The sequence below is a fragment of the Aythya marila genome (genome assembly GCF_965140915.1).
Source record: "Aythya marila genome assembly, chromosome: Z".
NCBI lineage: Eukaryota > Metazoa > Chordata > Aves > Anseriformes > Anatidae > Aythya > Aythya marila.
Window position 1 is genome coordinate 87,725,232 of NC_139080.1, and position 19,237 is coordinate 87,744,468.

General features: G+C 42.9%; 1 pseudogene across 1 annotated transcript; it reads left to right on the forward strand.

Annotated features, from left to right (window-relative positions):
* Positions 1 to 1,013: 1,013 nt before the first annotated feature.
* LOC309890258 (delta-1-pyrroline-5-carboxylate synthase-like) lies at positions 1,014 to 18,919 on the forward strand (annotated as a pseudogene). Its single transcript has 11 exons — positions 1,014 to 1,112; positions 1,581 to 1,725; positions 3,977 to 4,050; positions 4,278 to 4,386; positions 5,488 to 5,714; positions 13,680 to 13,817; positions 13,927 to 14,122; positions 14,376 to 14,497; positions 16,281 to 16,467; positions 18,013 to 18,099; positions 18,717 to 18,919. The product of its transcript is annotated as a delta-1-pyrroline-5-carboxylate synthase-like (transcript).
* Positions 18,920 to 19,237: the final 318 nt, after the last annotated feature.

A 19,237-nucleotide genomic window follows, 5' to 3' on the forward strand; every position in this document is an offset into this window, starting at 1 on the left:
AAACTGTGTTGAGGCTGAAATGCTGTGTCTGTGTTTGGGTTGGGTTTCAAGTTTTCATGCTGTGTTAGGGATGGGTTTCAAGTCAGTGCAGCGGAGGGCCAGGACCCAGTGTCCTGTAGCGTGTTTTGACCCGTCAGCATGGCCTTTTGGTTCTCAGATAGCCTACTCAAGTATGTGATTTTTCCTGCAAGTGATAAAGTGATATTATTACATTGAATTGTTTTTCTTTGGCATGTTGTGCTTTTTTTTTTTTCTTTTTTCTTTTAATGCTCCTGGATTTTTCTTTCTATGTAAAGAAAGGTTTGAGCTAATTTCAGTTGAAAAAAATCCAGTTACTTGCTTGGTCATATTGTCCTTTCAAGATTAAAAGCTGCAGCCTAAGCATGCGGAACGTTGCTTCTAGAAACAGCCCGATTCTCTTGTCTGCACTCTGCTTGCTGTTGAGCTAAATCAGATTAAAAACAAACAAACGAACAAAAACACACAGCTGCTGCTTCTCCTTCTGCTCTCTTTCTACTTTCTTGTGCTTTGCCCCTTCCCTTTCCCAGGTGATTGGGCTTGGGTGCTGGGCGCGGCCAAACGGTATATGAGCCCCAGGTATGCCATCAGAGAGCTCCTTCTGCCTGGGCTGCTCTTTGGGGTAAGTGCTTTGTTTTTCCTTCAGTCAGTTGCAGGGCTCTTTAGGTGGGTCAGAGTCTACGGACGGACTGATGCGTTTCCAAGTAGAGAGCGGTACGCACGTCTTTTTGAGGTGACAGCTAGTAGGATCTGTTAGAATAAACTAATGTAGTACTAGGTGCCTTTATTGCATGCAGTTCTTTCTCAGGTGAGTCACTGTTACGGCATGTTTACGGGTAGGATGTCAATGTTAGTTTGTGTGTTTGCTCTGCTGTGTCTGTGGGGACACGCCGTGCTTGGCTGGGAACCTGGGGCGGAAGTGATGTCAGGGCCTGTCTTCAATCAGGGCGGAAGCACTGTGTGATTGGCTTGGAGGAAGCCAGGGCAGAAGCAGCATGCAGGGCTTGCCGGCGCCATGGGCAGAAGCTGTCGGGGCAGGCCGGGACGCCGAGGAGGGGTGGCGCAACGAGGTTGGTGGTCGGTGGCGCGCCACGGTGGGCTGGATAGGGAGGGGGCGAGGCGGCGGGTGGTTGGTGGCTTCTGTGGAAATGGCCCTTGTGCGGGGTGGGGGCGGTGCATTCAGAGGAACCTTGACAGGCTGCAGATAGGGGCAGGCAGGAACCTTTTGAAGTTCAGGAGAGGGAAATGCCAAGCCCTACCCCTAGGGAGGAACAACTCTATTGAGCAGCACTAGATATCTGGGTACTAAATAAGCATTTCTTCATGGAAGGGGTGGTTAGGCATTAGAACAGGCTGCCCGGGGAAGTGGTAGAGTCCCCATCCTTAGAAGTATTCAAGAGACGTGTGGACATAGCACTTAGGGATATGATTTAGTGGTAGCATTAGGTTGATGCTTGGACTTGATGGTCTTAAGGGCTTCTTCCAACATAAGAATTCTTGTTGAGGATGGGGATTCAACTAACAAGTGCATTTTTGGGAACTGGCTCTCTCCTTCACTGTAGGTGACAGCAGCTTTGTGGGCCCTGCGAGGAGGCACCTCTGTAGTGATTGCAAATGGAGTCCACCCGAAAATCTCGGGTCATGTCATCACAGATATTGTAGAAGGGAAGAAAGTTGGAACTTTTTTTTCACAGGTAAGACCTGCAGGTGAGTACGGAAGTAATATGTACGCTGGGAGCAGTAGAGATTCCCTGGAAGTTTAGGGTTGAAATTTGGCTAGGCCTGCCTGTTCAACAAATGGGAAACTATGCTCTGCTTGACAAGCGGCTTTGGAAAGGTAAGTTTCAATGTTGGAATGGAACATCTTGAATCCTCTGCTTGGGTTCCTTCCAGCTGATGACTTGCTGCATCAGCCTTGCATTCAGAGAACTAAGTAGAATTTGTCTTGTTTTCAGTCTTAGAGGTTATCGTCTCTTATTGATGATTTCAGGCTGAAAGCATGCATATAGAATGTAGTGCTGAACTAAGATAGTGTGCGGTTTCATTTTTTATCCTAGGTTCTTCTTATGACTCAGTCTTTTGTTACTGTATGTAGCAATGTTTTCCTGCCTGTGTGTTGCTGTGACAATGTAACAAGGGCCGCAGAAAGTCAGACCAAAGATCTGTGATCTTAGCAGAATAGAACAAGTATAGAGTGATACTCGTGACTTGCACTGTAAGACAAGCAAATGCCTTGGAGTATAAAAATGCTAAATGGATTTCTTGTAAAAATTGGCCATATCCTTTGGACCGAGGTAAACACTTAGCATCCATGGGTCACAGGAGTCACGAGCCTTAACCAGGTATTGTGTGTAAACTCTGGAGCTAGCACTATGTGAAGAACTGCTTGCTTTACTTTGTGTGTGCTTGTGGGCAGGAGGAGTGAAAGTTGCTTCCTGCTAGCTTTTGATGCCCCCACCTTCTGTATGGAAAGAGAACGTGGGTGATCGATCTCTGTTCAACTTCTATGATGAGACATTGTCTTTTCCCTCATTGCTTTTTCACATGAAAAAGGTGTTTTCTTAGTCCTTTTCTACAGAAACTGTTCCAAAGATCTGTCGATCCCTGTTTCTCTTGGCTGAAACGGTTTTTATTCTACTGTGACCTTTTCAAGGTGAGCGAAAATAAAAGTTTGTGTAGCGTCCGAGATGCAAGTGAACCTTCAGTTTATGAGATAGCAAGGCTAACTTTGAGTTTTGATTAGATTGTGGATGGTTTTTGTTGCCTTTCCTAGGCCTTCTCCAAAAGCTTAAACAGGGAAGTTGCTGTTCAACGCTGATGAGCATTGAAGTGATGTTTTCGTAGGATTATGTGCACTACCAAGGCCTGATTTCCCCTTTTGTCTCTGCGTTGCTTCATGTTTATCTGCTGTGAATTGTACTTGCTATTTTGTTGCATAGTGGCTGCAAAGGAATCACAGGCTGGTTGAGGTTGAAAGGACCTCCAGAGGTCACGTGGTCCAACACCCCTTTTGTGTTCAAAGAACACAAAAATACACGCCACATTATAAAGTATGACCTTGCTTTAAAAAGCTGTTTTAACAGTCCTTCATTAAGTCTTATTAATCAAGTGTCCCCTAGTTCTTTTCTTACGCTTCCCACTATACCTCCTGTTATTTTCCTTACCGTGGGAATTCCTGCTCTGGCAATTTCTGTAGGACACTTCTTGAATAGAAGTCCGGGCATATTAGTCACATGCCAAGTCATCTGTTCTACAGACAATTTCAAGAGTTAAAAGTGAAAACGTAGCTTATCCAGGAGCTCCTTGAGAACTCCTTAGTGAAATGCTGCCTGAGCCTTTTGACTTGTTACTTCAGTTTCTGTTTCAAAACTTGTTCTGTATCATTTCAGTTTGAGATGGATTCTTTGACATCCGTGCCAAGAAAAAAACCTCTCCTCTGTAGGAGCCCTTCAACGTACACAGAGCAGAGAGAGAGCAGCTATTGTGCAAGCTGTTGCTGAGGCTGGTTTTGGCTTCCTGTATTGTTCGCACATTCCCAGGTTGTTTTGCAATCTTTTCTCTTTTCAGTAGTTACGTAATTAAACTTTTTCAAAGGATGCCTTCCTTTTTTTGCAGTAGCCTCCCACTCCCTGAGATGTAGCTGTCCTTGTATTCTTTTGCTCTTTGTCAAGTCTTCTTGATACAGGTTGTATACTTGTTTGTCCCCTACGACATGGATGATCTTACTGAATCTCTGTGATGCCTTGAAAAGGGCTATGCTCGGGGACCGTGGCAGCATTTTGGTATCTGATACAAATTTTCCTGTTGTGGCATACAGTAAACTTCTTTGATATGTCTCTTAAGACCGTACCTGTTTTTCTGCTTTGAGTAAGGAGTTGAAAGTTGAAAGGTTAGTGTTCATTTCCTTCCACCTTTGTCTGCAAGTCTTGTGGGTGTGTGTGTGTGTGTGTTTTGGCAGGCCCTACAGTAGAGCAGCAGGGTGGAATGTCTCGAGCCGGTAGCAGGACGCTGGCAGCTCTGCAGCCTGAGCAGGTGAGAGAACAGTATGTTCTCGCTCTTTAAGGCTGTGAACATGTGGCAAGTTTTAAAATACAGGTTTATAACACAAATGGGTCCTGGAAAAAATCAGCTGGCTCCAAGTATTCAGGGCATCAAGCCAGTGAGAAGATGTGTCAGTAGGAATGAGCTGAAGTGAGCCAGATGTCAAACACCATGGAGTTCGTGTAAGAATGCAGTTCAGACACTTTTCTCTTTCAGAGAGCAGAGATTTATTTATTTTTTTTTATCATCTCGGTGACTTACTAACTGATCAGTGAGAAGAAATTCTCTTGGCAAACAAAAAGGACTTAGAAGAAGCTGAAAATAAAGGTAATATTACGGAACATATTTCATGGAACACCTGTTGTCATGAGCTTTTCTGGGCCTCAAAGGAAAGGAGCAGAACAAGAGTAGTCTGTCACCTGCAATTGGATATTATGGCCGTCACAGATTAGGGAACCCAGGACTTTGAGAGCTTGTCAGTGTAAGCAGCTGCAGCTTCCGTAAGAGCTGTCTCTATCAGAGAAGATGGAGAGAGAGGCCTTTGAAAGCAGCAACCCACAGCATTGTTTAAAAAACTAAAAATAGAACAGTGTTTTCTTTTGCCAAAGGAGGCTCACTTTAGAAATTAAATCTAGCAAGGATCTTCCCTGTTATCATCATGCATGAAATAGCATGAATATTCTCCTGGGCTGGTTAACGTAATGTTTGGCCCCTGTGGGGAAGGTTGTTACTTAAAAATGATGCTTTCCAGAAAGAACCACCTTACCTTCTGACTGAGGAAAGTACAGTTCAGGCAGCACAGACTAAATCCATTCTTTTGTGTAAGAGTGGTGCGTGAGGAAGCTGGTCTTGGGTTAGAAAATGTGTGGAACTGGCGCATCACAAATTGTGAAGTTCAGTAAAAGGCATACGGCAACCATTTTGTACTGAGGAGAATGCCTGGAGGGACATTTCTGAGTAAACTTCCTACCTGAACGTGTTCAGACTAGAAAACTCCGGCAGCTCTTGCCCAATCTGAAATGCTATGCGTTCCTTTGCTCTTTGGGATTTCTATCTGTGAAATAGAAAGAGGCAATTACTGCGCAAACCTTCCAGGAATATTGCAAGGGTAGAAATTGGTAAGAAATTCAGGTACACGGTTGTGTAACGGTACTAGAAATAGGACAAACTTTGTCTTTGCGGATGTTACTTCATATACAAATCATTCATATCGTATTAGGTGTATATGTGATGGTAGGTGAAAGCGTTGTCAAATTGGAGCAGTTTGATTGTAGCTACTAAACTTAATGCTTTACATTGTTCATCTTAGGTAGGTTTCTTGCTGCGGCGTGGGAAACAGCGGCTTTTTTTCCTGGTTTGACCATTAGGTCACTTTCTTGAAACTAGCCAGATAAATCTATCTTGAGCGCAATTTTTTCTTTCTTCTAGGAAGATTGGCACTTCCTTTGTTGAAACGTCTCAGTCTGTCTACATCAAAGCTGAACAGCTTGGCTGTTGGGCTCTGTCAGATTGCAGCATCTTCACAGGACAGCGTCGGCAGCATAGTTCAGAGAGCACGCATAGCAAAAGATCTAGAGTTGGAGCAGGTGACAGTGCCTGTTGGGGTCTTTCTTGCGATTTTTTTGAGTCCCGTCCAGACTGACTGTCTTCCACAGGTATGTGAGGAGGGCAGAGAGATCTTTGATAACAAAAGTGTATTTCTACTGGTGAGTTATTGGAAGGCTGCAAGAAGTCTTGCCTCAAAAGACTTCTGCTTGTATTCTTCTGAAATGAATTCTGCTGTCATCCCATTTTTTTTTTCTACAGAAAACTACAGTCTTCCTGGGACTTGCTTCTGCAATGCTGAGAGTTATTCAGCGTTGGTTTTTGATACCCAACGTAGAGAAGGAGTTAGCTTACATTCAGGTGGTGCAATTTCTGCCTGTGTCTTATCACATAGCTTCCCTGCTTAACTTGCAACTTACAAGGCTCCTACCAATGAGCACTTTTCTGTCCATGCTGACTACAGCTGAATTGCAGGCTACGATTAAACATCAAATGTTTAATATAGGTCGTTAATAACAAACTGCAACTGTTAAGAATATATGCTGACAAGATCAGCACGAAGTAGAAGTTCTAGGCTCTGAGTGGTCTGTCCCATACTGATACTGCATGTTTGCACTGAGGCAGAATGATATCTTTCCACAAGCGTGTAAAAGCTAAGTCTAGGCTCTTACTGCCGGTATCTTTAGCAAGACTGATTGAGCATTTCTCTAACATATGAGCAAGTATTTGAGGAGCAAGGGATGGGTATGGGCACTTAAAAAGAGACTCCTCGTTTCATACTGAAGGGGAGTCTGCTCTAGGCAAAGTTCATGTGAAAGGAAAAGGCAGTAGTCTCCCTTTCTGCCATTATTGCTTCCTTGCTGCTCGCTCTGTTCTTCACAGAAAACCAGTATGTTTCCTTGCCAAATTCTAGTCTGCCTTCCTAGACTCCAGCCTTTGCCTCCTGGGTGTCTTGCCTTGCCTAGCCAAACTCTCCCATTCTCCTCTTCTTTATCTCATTTGTTTTATCAGGCTGATTCTTACTGGCTTCCCACCCTCAACCCCCCCCCCCCCAACCTTTCTTTTTTTTTTTTTTCTTTTTTTACAGACTTAGGATGACTTGTCTTGTTACTTTTCTTCCTGCCAGCCCCCATCCTCAAGTTCTCCGATGTAACTTCAGAGGATCATCTTTGATACCTCTGCATCTGAATAATATGGTTTCTCTCCCATGCTGTAGCTGATAGTAGGATGGACTCTGAGTGCAGAGGAGAGGTTGCTTCCTCCATAGTTTACTATTGCATCTCATACTGGTTTGGGTAAGCAATTACCGAGGAAATTTGACTTCTCCATGGAGTAGTGTGTGCCTGATAGCTAGCTGGAGATAGCATACACGGAATTGAGTCAGTGCTCAGAGTTCAGTCTTGAGTTGCAGTAAAGGTGAAACAATTGCAGACTAACAGTTTACCTTCTAGTGAGCTGCGAAGCGAGTGCGGAGTTCCGATCCGCGGTTCCGTATTCTCCATGAGGGGAGCGGCCGGAGACGAACGAAGTGCGTGACAGACCAAAAAGAAGTGCTGTTTTCACCAAGTTTTGATTGGTGGTGCCCAATATGTGGGCCTGGCAGTGTATCTTGTGATCCTATTTTTGCTCTTACATGCTTTGAGTGTGACAAGAAAAAAAGGCGGGAGCGTTATCTAAGTAACTAACAGTTTAGAAGTGTTGGTGTATTTGCTGTGGCGTTTGGTCAGTTTGCCAAGTACTGGAGAGGTGGAGGGGGCTGACTGATTATCAAAGCGGTAGAACGGAGAGAGTCCTTTCTGTGGTGGTTTGGGCTTGAGCCCTGGCAATTTGGTAAGAAGGGGGAGAGTGAATTTATTTAGGTGTCAATGCCTTTTTAAATGGTATTTATTGACGGATACACAGGAGTGATTCCTTGTTTTGTATGGGCTTATTAACAAAGTGCATGAGAAAACTTGGCATTTGGCTCGAAATTCGGTCCTGTTGAAATGTAAATTTTGTGGAAAAGGTGGTAATGTTTTTCTAGAAGATGAAAGGCTGAGTGCTTCAGCTCTTTTCCTGAAGTTCCATGGATTTATGATTGGAACATGGAACGGGGCTCCTTAATAACCTGAAATAGTAAAGTTTGTATGCGGGAAGAGGCATTTAATCCCAGAGAACTGGGACATTTGGGAAGAAGATTAGGAAAAGATAGTAAAAACCCACAGTAAAAAGGTTTGCGTGGAAATTGAAACAAAGGACAGTAACTAATAAGGAATAGTAATAAATAAATAAAAGGGAATGGAAAATCAAAGGAATGAGTAATATCCAAAACAAAGATGTTTTAAAGAAAGCCTCCTTGGGTGCACACTGGCACATTCAAAGGATATTGTTAGAACTGGGAGCGCAGAAAGGAAGAGGACTTTCACTAAGTATTGCAATCAGTGGTGGCCACTATATAAGCTAAATGGCCACTTTATGGATCAGTCGACTATAACACTATCTGGCAATTCATGTTTTGGAGGAGAGAAGGAAAATAGGATGAAGTGTAGTATACTGATACGTTGTTTCAGCATCTTGGAGAGAAAAGGAGTGGAATTAATTGGCTCTTGACTGAGCCTTTGGTGTTGGCGTGAGAAAAGTACAGGCTGGAGAAAAATAAAGGAAGCGTTAAAAGAGTTGTCCCCGGTGTTAAAGGTGTGGCATGTAGTATTTAACAGAGCCATTTGAAGTTGAATGAGCAGGGAAGGAGGATGTAGGAATGTTAATAGTTCTGCCTCAGCAGGAAGCTGTGTGGTTTTTTTTTTTTTTTGAAATAGCAAAACAAATTACACAACGTTGCTTAACTTGTCAGAAGATAAATAAGAAAGTGTTTTGACAAGCAGCCACGGGAGGGAGAAAAACAGCTTACAGGCCTTTTGAGAAAGTACAAGTTGATTTCACTGAATTGCCCAAGGTAGGGAGGATAAAATATCTATGGGAAATAGCAGATCATTTAACACAATGGGTAGAAGCTTATCCCGTAGCTCGAGCTATGGCACAAATGGTGGTAAAAGCTCTATTAGAACACCTGATACCTAAATATGGGATAATCCAGTACATTGATTTTGATCAGGGCACACACTTTGCTTCTAAAATAATAAAATTATTATGTCAATCATTAGGTATTCAGTGGGAATACCATACTCCGTGGCACCCACAAAGCTGAGGGAAAGTAGAAAGATTGAATCAAACACTAAAACAACACTTGGCTAAATTAATGATCGAGACACAAATGCCCTGGATGAAATGCTTACCATTGGCACTTTTAAACATAAGAACTAAACCACACAGTGAGAGCGGATTATCGCCATATGAAATGTTATATGGTATGCCTTATTCTCAAGGGATGCCTCTAGGAAAAATGTAGTTGAGGAGCGTAGCATCCAGAAATACGTAATTACCGTTGGAAGGAGGTTACAAGAGCTAAGAGAAATTGGAATGATGGCTCAAACACCACCTTTAGGATTTGCTATTCATAAGATACAACCAGGAGACAAGGTCTTAATAAAAACCTGGAGGGAAGAATCATTGAGCTCCCGATGGGAGGGACTGTAAGTAGTAAGTTTTACTTACTACTGAAACAGCTGTGAGAACAGCGGAAAGGGGTTGGATCCACAGATCCAGAATAAAAGGACCAGTAACTACCGAAACCTGGAGGGTTGAGTCCACTCCTGGGGAACTGAAACTAAAGCTAAAGAAGAACTCATATTCTGGCAATGAGGCTCTGCATGAATTAAGGACACCAAATAAAGGGGACAAGCCTAAAGGGAGGAAAGGGAGAAGGCAAGACCGGGGCAGGACCCTCCACTGCAGTGTGTATGGTCTACCGAGGGAGGCGATGGGTATTGACTGCCGAGTGAGAGGGCCTCGACCGGACTTCTCCCACACTAAGGTGAGGTTGTCCCGAGAAAATAACGTAAGAACTTTTCTTTTTAAACCCATATAAAATTGTGATTCGTTTTCCAGGAGCTGGATCACCCCGGCAGGCTGAACGGTATCACAAGCCCAAATTGACCCTGAAAGTGGGCCCAACCCCTTGATTGAAGGCGTCTTGCCTATTATGATCCAGCTACATGGGCAGAAGACGGATCCTGGGGCTATAGGACCCCAATATATATGCTTAATAGAATAACTAGGTTACAAGCTGTAATGGAAATAGTTGTAAATAAAACCGGAGGTGCACTTGGCTTAATTGCAAAGCAAAATACCAAGATAAGGACTACTTATCTACTTATGTATCAAAATCGCTTAGCTTTGGATTATTTACTAGCACAAGAAGAAGTCTGTGGAAAATCTAACCTTAGTAATTGCTGTTTAGAGATTAATGATGAAGGTGTTTCTTCCTAGTAGCTGGTAGAATGCTACGTTTTGGTTTAGGATGAGAAGAGCGCTGATAACATGCTGATGTTTTAATTGTTGCAGAGCCATGCTTACACCAAGCCAAGGATGTTTCAGCTTCTCACTGTCCTGCCAGCGAGCAGGCTGGGGGTGCAGCAAGAGCTGGGAGGAGGGCTGGACTGCTCAGGGTTAGGCTGGGCATCAGACAGCTGGGCATCAGCGGTGGTGAGCAATTGCATTGTGCATCACTTGTTTCATACACATGAGTAGTAGTAGAACTATCATCATTATTGTCATTGTCATTATTATTATTTATGATTATTTATTATTATTTTCTTGTCTTTATCTCACCTCACAGGCTTCACTTTCCCATTTCTCTCTCCCATCCCAGAGAGGGAGGGGGTGAGGTGAGTGAATGGCCGTGTGGTGTTTAGCTGCCAGCTGGGTTAAACCACAACAGAAAGAAAAGCTGTAAATGAACTTGTAAAAGAAATGAAGAAGATTGCACACGTCCCAGTTCAAACTTGGAATGGAATCGATCTAAGAAGATTATGGGAGGGGGCTTTACGGGCAGTGATTGTTTTGCTAAAATGAGGATGGTTGTATTGGGGATATGTGGAGAATTGTTAATAATTCCATGTTTAATACCTTCTATTACCAGGCTGATACACTCCAGTTATACAAGGAATGCAAATATCTGCAGTACCTGTTGTGGGAATAGGAATGTTGTTTTTGCAGAGTTACGTTGTTTAGAGGGCAGGAATGTGGTACTGAGATATGCTTACAGTGATAAGAAAGCTTAGCAGGCGACCTTGTAAAATGCAGACAACCAGACTTCTTAGGACAATTAGGTGAAAATCACGGTGTCAAGTCAGACAAGCGAAGAAACATTACCTCTCCAAGCAGTAAAAATGTCAAAAGAAATTTGAAATTTAACAGGCCGGCAAGTGAAGGCCATGCATTGTTTGTGAAGCATCGGATAGATGGTGAACCTGGATTACCCAGTCAGTGGGGAAACAGGGGAGGGTCCTGTCATCAAAAAGTATATAAACTGTGTTTTGGAACTAGTAGGTGTGCTCTCCTGCTTGTGGGGCGCCCGCCATTGCAATCGCGAACAAATTACTTCTTCACTGAGATCCTCGCCTGAGCCTAAGTTACTGGCTACGGAGTTTCTCACACTGTTGACCCAGAACCAGGGAGAAGAGAAAACCCATTGCCTGACGATAATAAAAAGAAAAGAATATCCAAAATTGATACCAATTTGGCAAGTATTGACTCGATTGGAAAGGAAAACACGAATCAATACCATGAAAAAGGAGATGGGGGACTGTGAAATATGTTCATCTGATTCGTGTCAATATGGAACAATGCTAGGGCCTCATAATGAAATGTGACCTTCTGTCTTACATCCCCTTGTATAAATAACCACAAGTCCAAGAGAAACAGAGTGGTTAGTGTATATAGTTCTTGTATCTTGCAAAAGAATGGTCTAGCAGTTCGTGTTGATAGAGGGTTTGAAGGGTAAACCTTGAGACTTGGGTCTGGGAGATAAGAGAATAGGGGGGAGTTTTTTGAGATAACTGCTGACTATTGCATGAGACACGACTTTCTGGCATCTGGCCCAGAGACTACTAAATAAGGGGAGGGTGGGGGGGAAGCTGAAGAACGACCGAAGGACAAAACTTGTGAGGAAGACTACGAGCCTTCAGTATGAGCGACCCTCAGAGGGACCACTGGAGACTGATACGCATGCATCCGTGGGATGGTTCGGGTTCTGGGAAACTAATTATAATACCCCTGCCTTTTCCAAAAGTGGTGATGAATATGTATTAGCCTAGGAGCATAAAAACCAGCCGCCTGATGTAACTGGTGTGCGTCTTCGTGGAGCAGAGACTCCCAGCGCACCCAGTGCTGTTTGCTTACCTCTGTTCCTTTAATAAATTGTAAACTTTGATTGTAACCCTATTCGGGACTCAGTCATTTATAACAATATACAATAGCATGTTTGTCTCTAGTACTTACAAGGCGAAGTTCTGAGATCATATTTCACAGACTGCTTCTTACAGATTTCAAGAAATCCAATTGTTCTGAAGTACAGCCGTGCTCTATTACTATCTAAAGGGAACAAACTGTTTTCAAACCCATTACAGACTGGATGTTTTTTATTTATTTAAATAAGCTTGTCTCTGCAGCTTTCCTTCGTGATGCTGATCTTCGGAGAGGCAGATTGTTAACAAGATACAATCAAATTGCATTTTAATGTCTAGTTTTGTATGTTAAAGACACACAGTATCTGGGTACAGCAAGGTTCCACTAAATGACAAGGATCTTTCTGAAGTCTTCCTTATTTTTTCAGTATTCTTTTCAAATTGTGGACAGCAGGATGAGGTAGAATATCAAACACGGTGACTGTTTTTTACCCAGAGGACACTAGTAGGGAAAAGGAGTTGGTCTGAGTTGACCTTGACATGCTTAAGGGGTTGGTACATGAGAACCTCGTGAAGTTCAAGAAGGCTAAGTGCAAGGTTCACCACCGTCATCAAGGCACTCCCAAGAATGAATGCAGGCTGGTTGATGAGTGGATTGGGAGCAGCCCTGCAGAGAAGGACTTGGGAGTGTTGATGGATGAAAAGCTCTACATGAGCCAGCGATGTGCAGTTGCAAACCAGAAAGCCAGCCGTATCGTGAGCCACATCAAAAGTATGACCAGAAGGTCCAGGGAGGTGATTCTCGCTCTCTACTCCACTCCTGTGAGGCCCCACCTGCAGTGCTGCATTCAGCTCTGGGGACTCCAACATAAGAAATAAATGTGTTAGAGCAGGTCCAGAGCAGGGCCACGAAGTTGATGAGGGCTGGAGGGCCTCTCCTATGAAGACAGGCTGAGAGAACTGGGGTTGCTTAGCCTAGAGAAGAGAGGGCTCTGAGGAGACCTTATAGTGGCCCTCTAGTACCTGAAGCAGGCTTTGGGTAAGCTGGGGAGGGACTTTTTGTCAGGGAGTGTAATGACAGGACAAGGAGTAATGGCTTTAAACTAAAAGGGTAGATGTAGATTAGAATAAAGGAAGAAATTCTTTACTATGGGTGGTGAGGCACTGGAACAGGCTGCTTGGGGAAGTTGTGAATGCCCCATCCCTGGAAGTATTTAAGGCCAAGTTGGATGGGGCTTTGAGCAATCTGGTCTAGTGGGAGGTGTCATAGAATCATAGAATGATTTGTGCTGGAAGGGAACTTGAAGGTCATCTACTCCCCCCTGCCATAGGCAAGGACACCTTCTGGTTATAAACGTAAAATCAGCGTGATAAAACAAAAGGCTTCTGTATAAGAGAGCACAAGTAAAATGTTCGTCGTAGGAAGAGCTCATTAGCTACTTCCAGCCAGAATGATTAGGGATAAGAGTTCTTGCATCTGAAATAGTTTTATACAACTAGCGAATTTGTGCCAGAGCCTATGTTCAGGGTTTCCTTTGACTTACTGCAGTCTCCCTTTGCCAGTAGTACCCTGAAGCTCAAGTTTGTTTCTGAAACGTTAAGATACTTCATTTCTGGAGTTACACGTTCTGACTCGGAAAAAATTCTTGGTGCTGTATATTAATATTGAGTAAGTCAGCAGAATGCAAAATCCTGTTCTTACTCTATTTTGCAGATGTTATTCTCCCAGAGGAGTCAGATCACTTTGTTGTTGTTGTTGTTGTTGTTGTTGTTTTAATTCCCTTCTGACAGGTGTCTTCTTTGGCCATAGCTAGCGGAAATGGCTTGCTAATAAAAGGAGGGAAAGAGGCAGCATACAGCAATCAAATCCTTCATCATCTGACTCAAGAAGCACTCTCCATTCATGGAGTCAAAGATGCAGTGCAAGTAGTAAGTGTCTAGAATTAAAGCAACAACTTTTGTGCTGTAGCATGTAGAAAAAGCACAGGCAGAGCTTGAGAATTCAGGCCATTGACTATTTGTGTCACAACTTTCACGTGTGAATACAAGCAAGGAAGTGGAAGATGTCTGCCATTTGGAGAAGCTGGTAGATCTAATCATTCCACATGGGTCACCCCAGCTAGTCAGGACTATCCAGAAAGCTGCTAAGGGAATTCCAGTGATGGGACACGGTGAATGGATCTGTCATGTGTATGTGGACACAGATGCCAGCGTGGAGAAGGCCACATGAATAAGTAAGCTGTGAGAGGGTGACTTGGATACCATGAGTGTAACTGAACTACACATTTGGAATATGTGGTATGGTTATATTATTATTATTATTATTATTATTATTATTATTATATTATTATTATATTAATATATTATTATATTATATTAATATATATATTAATATATTATTATAACCATACGTAATACTAATTCACATGCTCTTCAAATTCTTTGTCATAAATGTTACGTAACCAATTGTTTACTCTTAAACCTCAGTCAGAGGCTCGAAGTGTGAATATACTGCTGCCTGTGATGCTCGGGAAACACTCCTAATTCACTGAGACCTGCTGAGAACCCCGTTGTTTGATCAGATCATAGACACGTTGAGAGTAGAACAGGTTAGTCATTTATACTTGTGTTGGCTTTTGTTTTGTTTTATTTACTTGTTGTTCATTTTAGGAGCCCTTGGTCTTGCTGACATAGCCCTATGTAGTTTTATGATAACATAACACTTACGTTACCCACATGTCTCTTTGTACACCTTTGTACTCTTTTCGGAGAGCTTTCTTGGCTTCTCCATGCAACCCCAAGCTTTTCCATAGAAACGATCTGCAAGCAGCTTCTTTGGGGTGGCTGCATGCCATTGCTGGGATACAACTACTTCCTTTTACATAGAAAAAAATCATTCTCTGCCTTGGAAGAGCATTTCCCCAACCCTTTCTCTACTACTCTTAATTCTGACTTACTGGCTGGCAACCTCCCGGACCCAAATACTATTCTGATTAAATCTATTAACTTACCTTCTTACCTCAGTCGTTTCCCATTTTATGTTTCTCCTCCTCTAATCTGCTTCATCCACATATTTTGAACATTTTGTCTCACTTGCCTTTATTCCCACCCATTTTCCCGCCCATTATTTCCCCCTCCCACTGTTCCACAGGAACAGTGAAAGGCCACTGTCCTACATAATTGCTTTGACATGCGTAATGTTTTGTAGCAGAGATGCATCACGAGAGAAATATTTGTGAAGTACTTAAATTACACTCAAAACATGGATTTTTCACATAGCATTTCCATTTGGCAAATAGTGTATACAAGCAGTGATTGATGCAGGAAAACATGGTAAAATAGGTCATGTTCTGATAATGTTAAAGTCATATTAAGAGAAGCTTGCCAGATAGCTAGTCAGGAGCAAGTCCTCACTCGCTTGTGTTTTCTTTTTGTCTTTTTTTTTTTTTAATGTCTGGTTTGGTTGTGTTTTGTTTTGTGTTTTTTTTTTTTTTTTCATAGAATACCCTGAGTTGCAAAGGACCCATGAGGACTACCAAGTTCAACCCCTAGCTCCACACAGGACCACCCAGAAATCAGACCATGCATCTTGGAGCGTTGCCCAAACACTTCTTGAATTCCAGCAGGCTCAGTGCTGTGACCACTGTCCTGGGAGCCTGTTCCAGTGCCCTGCCACCTCTTGGTGCAGAACCTTTCTCTAACGTCCAGCCTGACCCTCCCCTGTCACAGCTCTATGCCATTCCCTTGGGTCCTGTCGCTGTCACCTGAGAGAAGAGATCAGCACCTGCTCCTCCACTCCTCCCTCTCATTGTTAAGGTGTCTTAGCTGCTACGATTAAATTCAGAGATTGACGATGCATTAGATCTTCTTCATCAGGATCGTAAAATAACTGAAAGTCCTTGCCTTGTTTTGGGCCCAGTAACTCTTTTGTGTCTGAAACATACACTTTGGAGAGGGCTGGTGTCAGTTTACAAAAGAAAGGGATAAAAACAGGTAAAGTCTTTTGTAGGGGAGACTTGCAAACCTGGAAATATCTGCCTTCCTCGAAACTCCCCTCCCCTCATTTTGTATTGCTGACTTTGACATTATATGGCATAGGCTATCCCTTTGGTTAAGTTTGAATCGGTTGTGGGTATGTGCTCTCCTAACTTTTAGCAGACCCTCGACCTTCTCACTGTGGGGGGAGAAGAGAAAGCCTTGGAACTGTGTGAGCACTGTTTAGCAACAGCCAAAACAGTGGTTTGTTTAAGGCAAAAATCCAAAATGTAGCAGTATAGGGACTGCTATGAAAAAAATTAACTCTATCCTAGCTATACCCAGAACAACAAGCTGCACTTTTCACCTGTTACGCACTGGTACAATCTACAGCACAAAATACTTCTGGTATTGCAGGTGAAGATTCATGCTGGCCCAAAGTTTGCCTCTTACTTGATGTTCAACCCCTCAGAAGTGAAATCTCTCCACGACGAATATGGGGATCTGGAGAGCTGCATTGAGGTTGTGGACAGTGTACAAGAGGGTGTCGAACATATCCACAAGTATGGAAGTTCTCACCTGGATGTTACCGTCACGGAGAATGGTTTGTGACCAATCTGTTCCCTTAAGCTTCTGCTTTGGTTTCACTGTGGGATCTTGTTATTAGCATAACTACTTACATTGCAGTAGTTTCTCTTATCTTGGTTCTGTAGTGAGCATAATCAGCTGGAACCCTATGAGCTAAATCTATCTGTAGTTGTGTTTAATTCAAGGAAAACATGTTGTGTGCCCTTATTCCAGGAGGTGAAGGCATGTGTTTGAGCAACTGGCCAACGACAAGTCAACGCATGCTCTTGTCAGGCAGATTGCTTTGTGTTCCTGTATTGTACAGACTTACCACATCAGACAGTTTTGCAGAAACATCTCCTGAATCCTGGAGACGTCTTTAGGCCTCCGAAGGAGGAAGAGGTGAGCTTCTATAGAGGGAATATGGGCTGTAGGAAAGATCAGACTATATACGTTTTGTCTTCCCAGGTTGCTTTTAAGCCTTGCAAACAAGGACCACAAGTGTTTTTCTCCATCTCTCCCAGTCCTTTATTTCCCAGTTCCGCATCTGTAGCGTAAAAGCTGCATGTATCTCAGTTCCCAGTTTCTTGCTCCATTGATGCCGCGAACTTCTGTTCCTATGCGCCACTCTGTGCTTCTTCCACTCTTCTGCATGTGGTTTGAACACTCTGCCACTTCAAAACGTAGCTAGAACTGCTCCCAGCCAAAGGATGACTCTCCATACAAGGCTAAAACTTCTGAGAGTCAGCTACAGTAAGGTCATTTTGATTTGTGGCTCATCAGTGTGAGATTCAAGCAGGCATCTGTTTCTGTACCTTCTGCAGAAATTAAACGAGTAGCACCGAAAGGCATGCATTTGATACTGTAAGCCACTACCTGGTGCACTAGTGATTTACTTGGGTGTGTACTGGAGATAGAGTTCATCTTTAGCATTCGTCCCATTGCTCTGGGCAACTGACTTGCAGCTTACAGCCTTACAGAGAAAGGCATCCTTCAGAGTACTAAGGCTCGTACAACTCTGCTTGAGGTTGCTCCAGTCTCGCATGTTCTGTGTTGAACTGGGTTAGTTAGCTGACTTCATGTGGTGTTTCTGCATTCTCTTTCCCAAATACTGTTTTCAGTATAAACTTAATATAGGACTTTCCATTAATTTCCATTAATTCCATTATGATAGGACTTTCCATGTTCTTTATAGAACAGTTCCATGTATCCATTGAGATAATGTAGAGCTGAACATGTAGTTTAACTGTCTGACTGCAAAATGTAGCTCGGGGCTGCTGTCACTTTTTCCCAGTCATACAACTATCCCTGTTTGCGAGGTCTAGGCTGTAGTAAGAATTAGACGTCTTTTCACTTCTTGTCTTTGCAAGCTTCTTGTAATATTTACAGTTGTGTCTATGTGATAAACATATTACAAAGAAGGTGTGTATGAACATGCTTTAATCCAGGCTGTTAAATACTGTCTGATAATGTTGCAGGTGAAAGTTCTGTTCTTGTATCTCTTCACGGTATGAGGCTGTGCCTATTGGACTGCATGATCACTCTGTACTGTATCCTATTTTCTTCTCTGCCTCTTTTTCAGAGAAAACAGTGGAGTTCTTCCTCCAGCATGTGGACAGTGCTTGGAATGCCAGTAACCGATTCTCTGATGGATAGAGATTTGTACTCTGTATGTGCCTGTGGTGTGCAGGCAGCTAAGCACCACAAAGCCGTTTGCTCCCTCAGCAGTGTGGGAGGAAGGAAAGACTGGAACAAAACTGAGTATCAGTTACCTAAGTAAACAGGTGCACATACTAGGAAGTGCAGAAGACAAGGGAAACATTAATTCCTGAGGTAGAAACTACTAGAAATCGCTGTAGCAGGCTTGAACATGCAGTGCTCTGTGTGTTAAAAAATTGTGTTTAGGGTTTTATAAGATCACGCAATAGTCTGTTTAAGAAGAGGAAAAAGAAAAACAAAAAAGGATATAAGAATGGAATCCTGACTAATTTAGTTCTTATTGTTCAAAGGGTAAACCCTCAAACAAATGTACGATGTATGTAAGACACACGTAGCTTTCTGGCTTCTTTCTCTCTAAAAGTGAAGCTGAAACTGACAGAAGTATAAACATTCCAATTTAGAATAAAGCTCCTCTGATCAGAACAGGTAAAAATAACTTCTGACACTTGGGGAGGAGTGAAGGAAGGGAGGTGAATGACTGCTTCTACATAAAGATGCAGGGCTATATAGTACAAAGTTGAATATCTTCTGAGGATCAACTACCTTTACCTTGTGTGTTTTCTACAGGTGATGAAGTTGGAATTAGTACTTCTCGTATCCATGCACGCGAACCAGTGGGAATTGAAGGACTCTGAACTACAAAGTGGTTACTGACAGGGGACAATCATGTTGTTTCTGACTTCTCAGAGCACGGGAGCATGAAGTAGCCCCACGAGAGCCTACCTCTCCCTCAGAGAAATACCGAGTACATTGAGAAAACTCATCAATAAAATGTTTATTGAAGACGTTCAGGCTTCAGGGTACTCTTTGGGGAAAGAGATTTGCTTTTCAGCTCTGAGATCATTGTTCTTGGTCATTGTGCAGTACAATGAATATGAAGTGATCCCATCCGTGACACGCATTATTTGTTGCTGTCTCTTACTGTTTCCTTAGATAGTATCTGCAAACTGACCTTGCTTTTGCCAGAGAGGTTTCTTTAAAACATACAGATACCGTAAGGAAAAGTTGAAATATCTGCTGCGTTCTGTTCATGCCCTTGCTCCCCTCCAGCAAAGATGCCTGGTGGTAGAGTGTAATTTTTTTTCCCT